At 46.6% G+C, this 13,005-nt stretch overlaps 1 protein-coding gene across 3 annotated transcripts in view; it reads right to left on the bottom strand.

Moving 5' to 3' along the window:
• The window catches only part of MEF2D (myocyte enhancer factor 2D), a 310,867-nt gene that overhangs the window by 179,249 nt on the left and 118,613 nt on the right, over positions 1 to 13,005 (bottom strand). For all 3 annotated transcript variants that reach the window (XM_082275253.1, XM_082275255.1, XM_082275254.1), the window contains exon 2: positions 7,826 to 7,888. The gene's annotated coding sequence lies outside the window, so the exon portion shown is untranslated. The remainder of the gene's footprint in view (positions 1 to 7,825; positions 7,889 to 13,005) is intronic.

Here is a 13,005-nt window from a genome sequence, read left to right as displayed (position 1 = left end):
GTATGGACTCTGCACAGTACCACTTCTCTTGTCCTGTATGCCGGGTGTAATTCTCAGTATCTGTTCTTATTCTGTATGTATGGACTCTGCACAGTACTACTTCTCTTGTCCTGTATGCCGGGTGTAATTCTCAGTATCTGTTCTTATTCTGTATGTATGGACTCTGCACAGTACCACTTCTCTTGTCCTGTATGCCGGGTGTAATTCTCAGTATCTGTTCTTATTCTGTATGTATGGACTCTGCACAGTACCACTTCTCTTGTCCTGTATGCCGGGTGTAATTCTCAGTATCTGTTCTTATTCTGTATATATGGACTCTGCACAGTACTACTTCTCTTGTCCTGTATGCTGGGTGTAATTCTCAGTATCTGTTCTTATTCTGTATGTATGGACTCTGCACAGTACCACTTCTCCTGTCCTGTATGCCGGGTGTAATTCTCAGTATCTGTTCTTATTCTGTATATATGGACTCTGCACAGTACTACTTCTCTTGTCCTGTATGCTGGGTGTAATTCTCAGTATCTGTTCTTATTCTGTATGTATGGACTCTGCACAGTACCACTTCTCTTGTCCTGTATGCCGGGTGTAATTCTCGGTATCTGTTCTTATTCTGTATGTATGGACTCTGCACAGTACTACTTCTCTTGTCCTGTATGCCGGGTGTAATTCTCAGTATCTGTTCTTATTCTGTATGTATGGACTCTGCACAGTACTACTTCTCTTGTCCTGTATGCCGGGTGTAATTCTCAGTATCTGTTCTTATTCTGTATGTATGGACTCTGCACAGTACTACTTCTCCTGTCCTGTATGCTGGGTGTAATTCTCGGTATCTGTTCTTATTCTGTATGTATGGACTCTGCACAGTACTACTTCTCTTGTCCTGTATGCTGGGTGTAATTCTCAGTATCTGTTCTTATTATGTATGTATGGACTCTGCACAGTACTACTTCTCTTGTCCTGTATGCCGGGTGTAATTCTCAGTATCTGTTTTTATTATGTATGTATGGACTCTGCACAGTACTACTTCTCTTGTCCTGTATGCTGGGTGTAATTCTCGGTATCTGTTCTTATTCTGTATGTATGGACTCTGCACAGTAGCACTTCTCTTGTCCTGTATGCTGGGTGTAATTCTCAGTATCTGTCCTTATTCTGTATGTATGGACTCTGCACAGTACTACTTCTCTTGTCCTGTATGCCGGGTGTAATTCTCAGTATCTGTTCTTATTATGTATGTATGGACTCTGCACAGTACTACTTCTCTTGTCCTGTATGCTGGGTGTAATTCTCGGTATCTGTCCTTATTCTGTATGTATGGATTCTGCACAGTACCACTTCTCTTCTCCTGTATGCTGGGTGTAATTCTCGGTATCTGTTCTTATTCTGTATGTATGGACTCTGCACAGTACCACTTCTCCTGTCCTGTATGCCGGGTGTAATTCTCAGTATCTGTTCTTATGCTTTATGTATTGACATTACACAGTACTACTTCTCTCGGCTTGTATGGCAACTCTGCTGACAGCTGAACAATGGCCGGGGGGGGGGGGGGGGGGCAGCTCGTGGCCTGATTCGAGGACCGGGTGTCGGGAATAAAGGATGAAGACTGGGGCGGTCACACAGAGAGCAGTGTGTATTAATGGTCAGAAGCTGATTCATGTTCTGGATAAGGGAAGGAGGAGGGTGGTAAGGGAGGGAAGGAGGAGGGTGATAAAGAACGGGAGGGGGGGTGGTAATGGAGGGGAGGGGGGGGTCTCTTGCTCAGCTGTTGTGGAGCTGGCGGTGTGATGGATGCAGAGAGGCACATGTGGAAGAGAACGTAATGTTCTGGTCGGGAAATAATCCACCAGAGCTTCAGATTGATGTAATTGGGCCAGACGGTGAGAGGGGAGAAACGGGGAGATGGAAGAAAAAAAAATTCTGAAATCTCAAATATTAATATTGTAGTCTGAGCCGCCACACTGCCCCGGTTCCGCTCTCTCTGTATCGCTCGGGGTAAGATGATACGTCCGCCAACCAACACTCTACTGATCTGCTAAGACTTTCATGGTTACAAGGTCTCCTTTTTAGGTTAATGAACACTAGCAGTTGGCTACAAGGTCTCCTTTTGGGGTTAACTCACACTAGCAGTTGGCTACAAGGACTCCTTTTGGGGTTAACTCACACTAGCAGTTGGCTGCAAGGTCTCCTTTTAGGGTTAACTCACACTAGCAGTTGGCTGCAAGGTCTCCTCTTGGGGTTAACTCACACTAGCAGTTAGCTACAAGGTCTCCTTTTGGGGTTAACTCACACTAGCAGTTGGCTACAAGGTCTCCTTTTGGGGCTAACTCACACTAGCAGTTGGCTACAAGGTCTCCTCCTGGGGTTAACTCACACTAGCAGTTGGCTACAAGGTCTCCTTTTGGGGTTAACTCACACTAGCAGTTGGCTACAAGGTCTCTTCTTGGGGTTAACTCACACTAGCAGTTGGCTACAAGGTCTCCTCCTGGGGTTAACTCACACTAGCAGTTGGCTACAAGGTCTCCTTTTGAGGTTAACTCACACTAGCAGTTGGCTACAAGGTCTCCTTTTGGGGCTAACTCACACTAGAAGTTGGCTACAAGGTCTCCTTTTGGGGCTAACTCACACTAGAAGTTGGCTACAAGGTCTCCTTTTGGGGTTAACCCACACTAGCAGTTGGCTACAAGGTCTCTTCTTGGGGTTAACTCACACTAGCAGTTGGCTACAAGGTCTCCTTTTGGGGTTAACCCACACTAGCAGTTGGCTACAAGGTCTCCTTTTGGGGCTAACTCACACTAGAAGTTGGCTACAAGGTCTCCTTTTGGGGTTAACTCACACTAGCAGTTGGCTACAAGGTCTCCTTTTGGGGTTAACCCACACTAGCAGTTGGCTACAAGGTCTCTTCTTGGGGTTAACTCACACTAGCAGTTGGCTACAAGGTCTCCTCCTGGGGTTAACTCACACTAGCAGTTGGCTACAAGGTCTCCTTTTGAGGTTAACTCACACTAGCAGTTGGCTACAAGGTCTCCTTTTGGGGCTAACTCACACTAGAAGTTGGCTACAAGGTCTCCTTTTGGGGTTAACTCACAGTAGCAGTTGGCTACAAGGTCTCCTTTTGGGGCTAACTCACACTAGCAGTTGGCTACAAGGTCTCCTTTTGGGGTTAACTCACACTAACAGTTGGCTACAAGGTCTCCTTTTGGGGCTAACTCACACTAGAAGTTGGCTACAAGGTCTCGTTTTGGGGTTAACTCACACTAGCAGTTGACTACAAGGTCTGCTTTTGGGGCTAACTCACACTAGCAGTTGGCTACAAGGTCTCCTTTTGGGGTTTACTCACACTAGCAGTTGGCTACAAGGTCTCCTTTTAGGGTTAACTCACACTAGCAGTTGGAAGGTGGGGTAAAACTTTGCTGTTGAGTTGCACTTTTACTACCCCACAGCAGTTGGGGGTATACTCATGCCACAGGTGCGATGCTTTGCCATGGCAGGAATTGTACCCCCTGTTGCATTTGGCGGCCGATACTGCCCACCAAACATGACCCATTCAAGTGAAGAGATCATGATTGCGGCACGCTAGTGAAGGGTTCAAGGGTTTAGAGCAGGGGATAAAATGCCTCCTCATTGCCTCCTCGCCACCTTTCAAATTCTCTCTGAAGAGCGATCCACGCTAGTTTGACCGAGCCCTTACCAAAACATTCCTCTGGGGATTGCAAGGGCTTATTCACACTGATGCGGTAAAAATGGACGCTGAGCCATGACTTATGGCCCCCTAAACACAACACAGTGAGCGGAGAAGGTTATACACAAGTTGCAAAGCAAAAATGATATGCCCCATCGTGCTCAGTGGGCAGTACCGCCACCAAACACAACCCATTCAAGTGGATGGGGCCTTGTCACAATTATCCTTCAACCATGATTATAGTGCAGTGGTGGGGGGGATTAATAAACCCCTTCCCCGCCCTTTAACTGTGTATTAATGCTGGGAGGCAGGGCAGACTTTAGGAACCAGTGATCATTGTAATTGGCCATCACAATGGTCCCATAATTAAGAGACTGACCTGCCAGCACCCGAATAGAGAGACCAGGAGCTGTCTGCGACAGCTCAGTCGCCGTGTAGGGTACATGCCACCAATAACACTTATGGACATTAAGGCCCACTCTCCCTGCTGCCACACATACAGATTAGGTTGTCAGCGATATGGTAAATCCTCTGCCAAGGTTACCCCCACAGACCCCTACTGTGGCCAATCTTGTCCCATATTGTTGACAGACATGTTGGACACCAAACTCAATTTAAAGTGTACTAAAAAAAATATGTTAAAAACATCATTAAATATTGCTGCACTGAACTCTCAAGTTGAGCAATGACATTTTTTCATGACCATCTTTTAAATTCAAGGCCCCCCTAGCTAAGTAGGATGTTCTATAACCAGATAAGAGACCACGATTTGGGGGCTTGTCCGGGATCCACTTGGTTTGTAAACCATGTGACCTGAGCCCCATAACCAAGTCTATTCAATGTAGAGACCACCATTTGGGGACTTGTCCGGGATCCACTTGGGTCACGTGGTTTAAAACCCAAGCCCCATAAACAAGTCCATTCAATGTAGAGACCACCATTCGGGCGCTTGTCTGGGATCCACTTGGGTTGTAAACCATGTGACCTGAGCCCCATAAGCAAGTCTATTCAATGTAGAGACCACCATTTTGGGGGCTTGTCCGGGATCCACTTGGGTCACGTGGTTTACAACCCAAGCCCCATAAACAAGTCCATTCAATGTAGAGACCACCATTCAGGCGCTTGTCTGGGATCCACTTGGGTTGTAAACCATGTGACCTGAGCCCCATAAGCAAGCCTAGTCAATGTAGAGACCACCATTTGGGGGCTTGTCCAGGATCCACTTGGGTTGTAAACCATGTGAGCTGAGCCCCATAAGCAAGTCTATTCAATGTAGAGACCACCATTTGGGCGCTTCTCTGAGATCCACTTGGGTTGTAAACCATGTGACCTGAGCCCCATAAACAAGCCTAGTCAGTCAATGTAGAGACCACCATTTGGGGGCTTGTCCGGGATCCACTTGGGTTGTAAACCACATGACCTGAGCCCCATAAGCAAGTCAATTCAATGTGGATACATTCTAGTCTCTACTCTTATCCATCTTCAATTGTATGACTGGCATTTCCTTGTTACTGGTATGTTCACCGAAATAATACTAAGTAATGGTACTGAAAACGTTTTTTTACCGACAGCTGCAGAGACACTTGAAGCTTTGTAATGAATTTAAGCTGCCTATGTCCATGGCAACTGTATCTGATCTCTACTATTTGTATGTATATTTGATCGTTGTTTTGTAGTACTGTCAAACATAAGAATTACAAACAAGACGAAAAAGCCCACCAAGTTTTCTTTGGACAGCTATAGACACAACAGGAAGTGAGAGGAAATCTCTCCAAGAAGATGGAAATCCCCTCTTAGACAGTTGTCACTGGAAGTGCCCCCATTGGAAGATTTGTGTATTGGTGTGGGGGATATTTTCCTGGCACACTTTGGGCCCCTTAGTACCAATTGAGCACCGTTTAAACACCACGGTCTACCTGAGTATTGTTGCTATCATGTTCATTCCTTTATGACTAGAGTTTACCCATCTTCTGATGGCTCCTTCCAGCAGGATAATGCACCATGTCACAAAGCTCCAATCATCTCACCACTGGTTTCTTCACCATGACAAGGAGGTCACTGTACTCCAAAGGCCTCCACACTCACTAGAACTCAACCCAATAGAACACATTTGGAATGTGGTGGAATGGGAGATTCGCATCATGGCTTTGCAGCCAACAAATCTGCAGCCACTGCAAGGGTTGACTGCTCGTTTATGCTAGGGAAGAGGAGGAGCACTTTTACTTACCTGCTCCCACAGCAAATGGTGCTCCCCAATGCTACAGCAGTGGACTGTCCCCCTGCATCATCAGGTCTATCACAGAGCTATGAACCCTACATTGGTCTTGATGTCAGGACCTTAGATGATTGGATTGTGGGGAAGAAGATGATGTGGGTACTGACCTACCAGCATGGAGCAGCAGAGGATCAGGTAAGTATATCTTCTTTTCTCTGTCCTCTAGACCAGAGGTCTCCAAACTGTCCAAACAAAATGCCAGTTCAATGTCCTTCCGGCTTGGACTGTGGCCATTGGGAGTAGAAGAGGCCCTGACTTCAGTTGGGAAAAAAAGTAATGCCCCATCTTTGGTGTCATCGTTGGTGTCATTGGGAGGAATTTGCCTCATCGTTGGTGTCTTTGGGAAAAATCTATGCCCCATTGTTGATGTCATTGGGAGGAATTCTGCCCTTTCATTGGTGTCAGTGGGGGGGAATTGTGCCTCATCGTTGGTGTCATTGGGAAAAATCTATGCCCCATTGTTGGTGTCATTGGGAGGAATTCCCCCCACTGACACCAATGAAAGGGCAGAATTCCTCCCAATGACACCAACAATGGGGCATAGATTTTTCCCAATGACACCAAAGATGAGGCACAATTCCCCCCACTGGCACCAATGAAAGGGCAGAATTCCTCCCAATGACACCAACAATGGGAAATACATTTTCCCAATGACACCAAAGATGAGGCACAATTCCGACTACTGAAACCAATGAAAGGGCAGAATTGTGCCTCAATGTTGGTATCAGTGGATGGAATGGTGCCCCAAGGACATCTGGCCCCCAGGCCACAGTTTGGAGACCACTGCTCTAGACCTAAACGAGCAATTAACACTTTGCAGTGGGTTCATTTTTACATTTCCTGGAGTTGGGCTTTAAGGCTCTGGATTTGAATCGTCAATAATTCATGGTTGAAGGAGGTCAATCACATTTAACTGGGGTCGAAAGGCTCCGGTAAAGTTTCTCCCAGCAAAAGTAGGGTACCCTGAGCTAAAAATACAGCAAAAGAAAGTCTAATTCATAACATGAGGACTAAAGCCTAGTACACACGCAACAATTATCGGCCGACCGATCGTCCATCTTTTGTCCAGAGTGGCGTTTTGTTGGTTGGAATGTGCCTAGACTGCACACATATTTTCTCGCCCGACAAAATTCTACTTCAGAAGTGATGTCATGTGTTGGTTTGCTTTCTTTGTGTTCTTTCTTCTCTGAGCATGCCCAGTCTTGCTCATTAGATTTTTACCTGTCGAAATCTGTACTGACTGCACGAAAATCGGCTGTGTTTTGAAGGCGGACAAAAATTTTATAGCCTGCACACCAGATTTTTTTCGTCCGAGTTGGTTGTCGGAAGCACCATACTAACAAGCCGAAAATCGGCAGATTGGTCGCCGGACGAAAATTCCCTGCCGATGTTCGACACGTGTGTACGGGGCTTTAAAACCACCAACACTGTTGGCCGTTTTTACTTCTTGTTATGGATTAACACCAGTATTAAGAGAGTCTCATTAGACTTTCTATTCCAACAATAAAAAACCTGACCGTTTTACTCTTCCCTACGATGGCAAAAAAATAAAGGATATACTTAGTACTATAAAGTATAGAGGCCTTTTTAAACTGTTCGCTGTCAAGCTCGATCATTTTAACAGACCATCAAAGTTGACACTGTTTTCACAGGTTTTCCCCGGAATGAGATGGCCAAGGCTGTTTTTTTGGAGGCCAAAGGGCCTGGACCACCCACAGAAGTCTTCCCCGAGATACCACTACCCTTCTGCTGAAGTTGTATCACCTGTTCTCACCCAGAACCCTCCACTACTCCCCCTCGCCTGAAACCCCCCAATCTACTTCAACCATCAGCAAACAAAGCCAAGATCAAATCACCCACGGTAAGGTACTTACATGCAACTTCTTCCTGAGATCTCTGACCATCATTTAACGTAAAGAACGGCCACACGGGATTATCTGTAAAAGAAAGGAAAGCATAGAATCAGTCGTGCTCGGCGTCTCAAAGGACCTTCAGAAGAAAGATGGAAGCATGGTGAGATGTGCTCTAATTCCCGTGAAGGAGGCCAGTAAAGACGCTCCCTGTGTTCTGGGGGCTGTGAAATAAACTCAAAGCTGATGTGGTTTCACGTCATTAGACATGGGCTATGAGCCATTAGCGCACTCACACCAGTGTCAACATGAGAACAAATGGTAAGAACAGAACTCTTGGGGGCCTGTAGCCCATCACAAGCACCGGAGCTGAATATAAAGCTTGGGTTCCAGTCTAACATGAACATTTTGCTACTCAACTTACTTCCTAAACCTACATTAAATTTTCACCTTGCATTCATTTTCATCAAAAGCTGTATTCCTGGGCAAAATAACTGGAAAAAGGAGACCAAATACATGGACATTTTCCTTGAGTTGGTTTTCATTTTGCCCAAACATACAGTACACTTTAAGACTCGGTCCACACTAGCGCGACTTGTCAGCCTGACAAGTCGCGGTCCCTCGCGGTCCATTGACTGCTACAGGACCCGTTCTAATAGGAGCGACACAAGTCGCTCCGACTTAGAAAAAGCGTCCTGTACTACTTCGGGGTGACCTCGGAGCGACTTGCATAGACATCCATTATGTGAAGTCTATGCAAGTCGCTCCAAAGTCGTGGTGCATGGGAATGCACAAGTCGCCCCCGAAGTAGTAAGGAGTCGTGCCGCCCCAGTGTGAACCGAGGCTAACACTCACCTAGACGGATATTGTAAAACTGGCACCCACTGGCTATATTTTTACAATCACTGCTACTCATGATTTCCAAAAAGTAGGACTCTTGGCCTTTAAAAACACATTCCCATGTGTCTTCTGATTCCAAGTGCTGCCTTCGGAAGTTCTAGACCTTTCCAAATGCATTGTGAAAAGTACTGCTGAATCTTTCAGTAGCGCAGTGTGGTTTTAATGCACAGGCACACCTGTGCACCACCAAGAGGCCCAAGGTGCCCCAGGTGCATGGACACCCCATGATCAGTGCTAGACGAGGGGAGGGGGGGGGAGCTGTGTTGGGGTGGGTGCACTGGCGATTTGGCTGCTTGTGCTGCTTCCCTTTGACAGGATTAACTGCAACATCACTCCTGTCAGATAGAGCAGCTGCTGGCTTCTGCTGGAGAGAGGATTCAGCTTTCTCCTTCCTCCTGCAGAGGACAGAAGAAAGCCGGCACTGAGACTGAGAACTCACCTCAGTCTCAGCGTGGGAGAGGAACAAGGCGGTGCCTTCGTTGCAGGTAGGGACAGCATTTGTGATCTGTGAGTACAAGGAGGAAGAGGAGACACTGTGATAGGGGAACCTGATATATGGGATGTATGGGGACACCTGATGTAAAGAGACACTGATGGGGACACCAGATGTTAAGGGGAGAGACTGATGGAGCCGTGATGGGGGACACCTTATGTAGGGGGAAACTGTCATGGGGACACGATGTATATCGGTACTGTGATGGGGACACCTGATGTAAGGGGAGACTGTGATGGTGACACCTGATGTATACGGGCACTATGATGGGGACACTTGTCGTAAAAAGACACTGGGGACACCTGATGTAAGGAGAGACTGATGGGGACACTGATGGGGATACCTGATGTATGTGGGCACTTTGATGGGGACATCGCAATAGGGGAACCTGATGTAAAGGGACACTGTGATGGGACATCTGATGGATGGGGACACCTGATGGATATGGGCACTGTGATGGGGACATCGCAATAGGTGAACCTGATGTATTAGGACACTGTGATGGGACATCTGATGGATGGGGACACCTGATGGATATGGGCACTGTGATGGGGACATCGTAATAGGTGAACCTGATGTATTAGGACACTGTGATGGGACATCTGATGGATGGGGACACCTGATGGATATTGGCACTGTGGTGGGGACATCACAATAGGTGAACCTGATGTATTAGGACACTGTGATGGGACATCTGATGGATGGGGACACCTGATAGATATGGGCACTGTGGTGGGGACATCGCAATAGGGGAACCGATGTAAAGGGACACTCTAATAGGTGAACCTGATGTATTAGGACACTGTGATGGGACATCTGATGGATGGGGACACCTGATGGATATGGGCACTGTGGTGGGGACATCGCAATAGGTGAACCTGATGTATTAGGACACTGTGATGGGACATCTGATGGATGGGGACACCTGATGGATATGGGCACTGTGATGGCGACATCGCAATAGTGGAACCGATGTAAAGGGACACTCTAATAGGTGAACCTGATGTATTAGGACACCTGATGGATGGGGACACCTGATGTAAAGAAACACTGTAATGGGGACATCAGATGTAAGGGAGATTGTGATGGGGACACCAGATGTAAGGGGAGACTGTGATGGGGACACCTGACGTATATAGGCACTGTGATGAGGACACCTGTTGCATGGGGACACCGTGATAGAGGAACCAGATGTAAGAAGATACTCTAATAGGGGAACCTGATGCAGGCTGGTAGGGGCCCCAGAGCACTATTTTGCCAAGGGGCCCATGATGCGATTAAGATGGCACTGTAGCAGTGAATGAGGTTTAGGACAAAGGCCAGACTGTGCAGACTCTGGTTTTACAGCAGCTGTGTTTCTTGGGGAAATCTTAGCGGTCCAGTAACTGATTTTATTGTTGCCTTGCTGTTTGAAGCCTGTGCTAGAGCTAAGTAATACAATCCAACAGTAGAATGTATCTGCATATACGTTTGTCCTACAGCTTTCCTGGAGGACCCAAACCTAGCATAGCTCTGCTATGCCGCTTCCCCTACTTCACTTTCCTCAAACGGAAGACAATAGGCCAATCTAGCCAATAGGAAGACTTGCAGTGAGGAATGAGGTTAAGGCATACCAGAGCTTCAGAATTACATATTAAACTCTATTACAGGTTCTCTTTAAATTAAAACAAGAAAAATTTAACTTTTTGGCACAGTAAATGACAGTACGTCCTCGTACGATGCAAAATGTTCTTGGCCGTGGTACTCTACTGACCAAAGTTTGGGAAGGATGGATGTATGGTACATATCACCACAAAACCAGACGGACATAAGATTAATAATGGTCTGTATGTCAATCTGCCTTATCAGCTACAGATAAAACCGGCTCCCATATCCTTTAGCAATTACACATGGTGGCTTCCATCCAGGGTCTCAATAACATACGGCTATAAGGCAGTTTATATTCAATCGCTACATAATGGTAAGCCTGACACACAAAACAGTGGCGTTACTCATCTTGGCCAAACGGAAAGCAGATGGTTCGTATGACTCAAGCCCATGTTTTACATGCGTTGACGCTGCCAGTAAAAAGAGCATTTTTCTAGCAGAGCTGAGCATCTCCTTCATAACACCGGCTTGAGCAGATAAAAGATAATGGGACTCATAATACAGAGGGGAGTTCTTCCAATGCTTTAGGTGGCCTTCAAACATTTTGAAAAAATGTTGAGTTGTCACAACAGGAACAGAGGGGCAATATTCCAATGGGGGAACATATTCCAATTACAAAAATCTAAGAGAGGCTCGCTATAATTTGTAGACTTAATTTTCACTTCCTGTTGAGCCTCAGAACAGGAAGTGAAGGAACATTTCCTCAAATTGATCACAGGCAGCAAGGAAAAAATTGGCTTTGGATTAGGGCTGCACGATATTGGGAAAAAAAGAACATTGTGATATTTTGTTTTCAACGATCTATATCGCGATATTTCTCTGGGTGGAATGCAGAAGACGGATTAGGCAGAGTCGGGACTCACAGTTGTGGTAGGAGGTAGAAGAACACAGCCCGACATGACATCTGTTCCATACGTTCCCTCTGCCGCCCTGGAGCTAGTTCTCTTGACGGAGCGGTGAGCGCGGCACAGCGAACCAATCACGTGAGTAGCGGCACAGGGAACCAATCAGATGTGCAGGCACGCATGATTGGTTAGCTGTGCAGCTGATCACCGCTGAAAGTGTGGGACGGCTGCCAGCACTGTGAGTCCTCCTCCTCCCCCCCGAGTCCCGACTTCTCCCTGCCTCATGGTAAATATCGTGTCTTCGGCGATATGAATATCACCCACGCCCGCAGAACGATAGTCGATATCATATCGACTATCGTTCAGCCCTACTTTGGATATACGTCACTTCACCAACACAAATATTTTGTAGCCACCAGGCCTCGATCAGACAGGCTCTACAATGGAACAATTCTTACATAGTTACATAGTGGTTGAGGTTTTATAAAGACATTAGTCCATCCAATTCAACCTGTGTAGGTGTGTGTGGCCGTAATCATCTCTCATACCCCTGAATGTTCTGATCCTTGAGATGTACGTCCAAGAGTCTTTTGAAAGCAACCATATTTCCTGCAGAAACCACCTCTTGTGGTAGAGAATTCCACAATCTTGAGGCCTTCTAAGGCCTCAACATACTATTTTGGGGGAGAACAGCTCAGAGAAACTTTGCAATGCCCTGGACATTGCCATCAACAACCAACAAATGTAACCCACAGGCTTTCTTTGCTTGTAACAATGACCCCAATCTCTCTGACACACCCAGCTATGGTTAGGAGGACGTGTACTGTTGGAAAACACACATGTAGGCAGGTGCAGTCTATTTTCTCCATTGCAGGTGGTGCCTGACTGCAGCGGCATTGCAGTTGGAGGGGAAGTCAAGAGGAACATAGTTTGTCTATGGTTTCCTTGGTCACTGGGGAAGCTTTTCCATTGGATGCTGCTACCCCTTGTGACTCTGGAAGCCATCTTGGGTAAGGCAAAGCCAATTTAAGGCCCTGGCTTGGTGCGCATTACCTGTGTGGTTAGTGTAGGGCAGTGTTTCTCAACTCCAGTCCTCAGGGCACGCTAACAGGCCAGGTTTGCAAGAAAACTGAAATATATCACAGATGAAAGCATTTGCTGTTCAGTGATTGCAGTATTCTAGTCTGCATCTTCCAAAGGTAATACTTTAAATCTGGCCTGTTAGTGGGCCCTGAGGACCGGAGTTGAGAAACACTGGTGTAGGGAAAGGTCACCTATCTGGCAGGGACAGTAATAGCGGTAGAGAGAGGTTCTTGACG

The sequence above is a fragment of the Pelophylax lessonae genome (assembly GCF_965119305.1).
Source record: "Pelophylax lessonae genome assembly, chromosome: 13".
Taxonomy (NCBI): Eukaryota; Metazoa; Chordata; class Amphibia; order Anura; family Ranidae; genus Pelophylax; species Pelophylax lessonae.
Note: the sequence above shows the minus strand (reverse complement) of the source record. Positions and strands in the feature narration are given on the sequence as shown.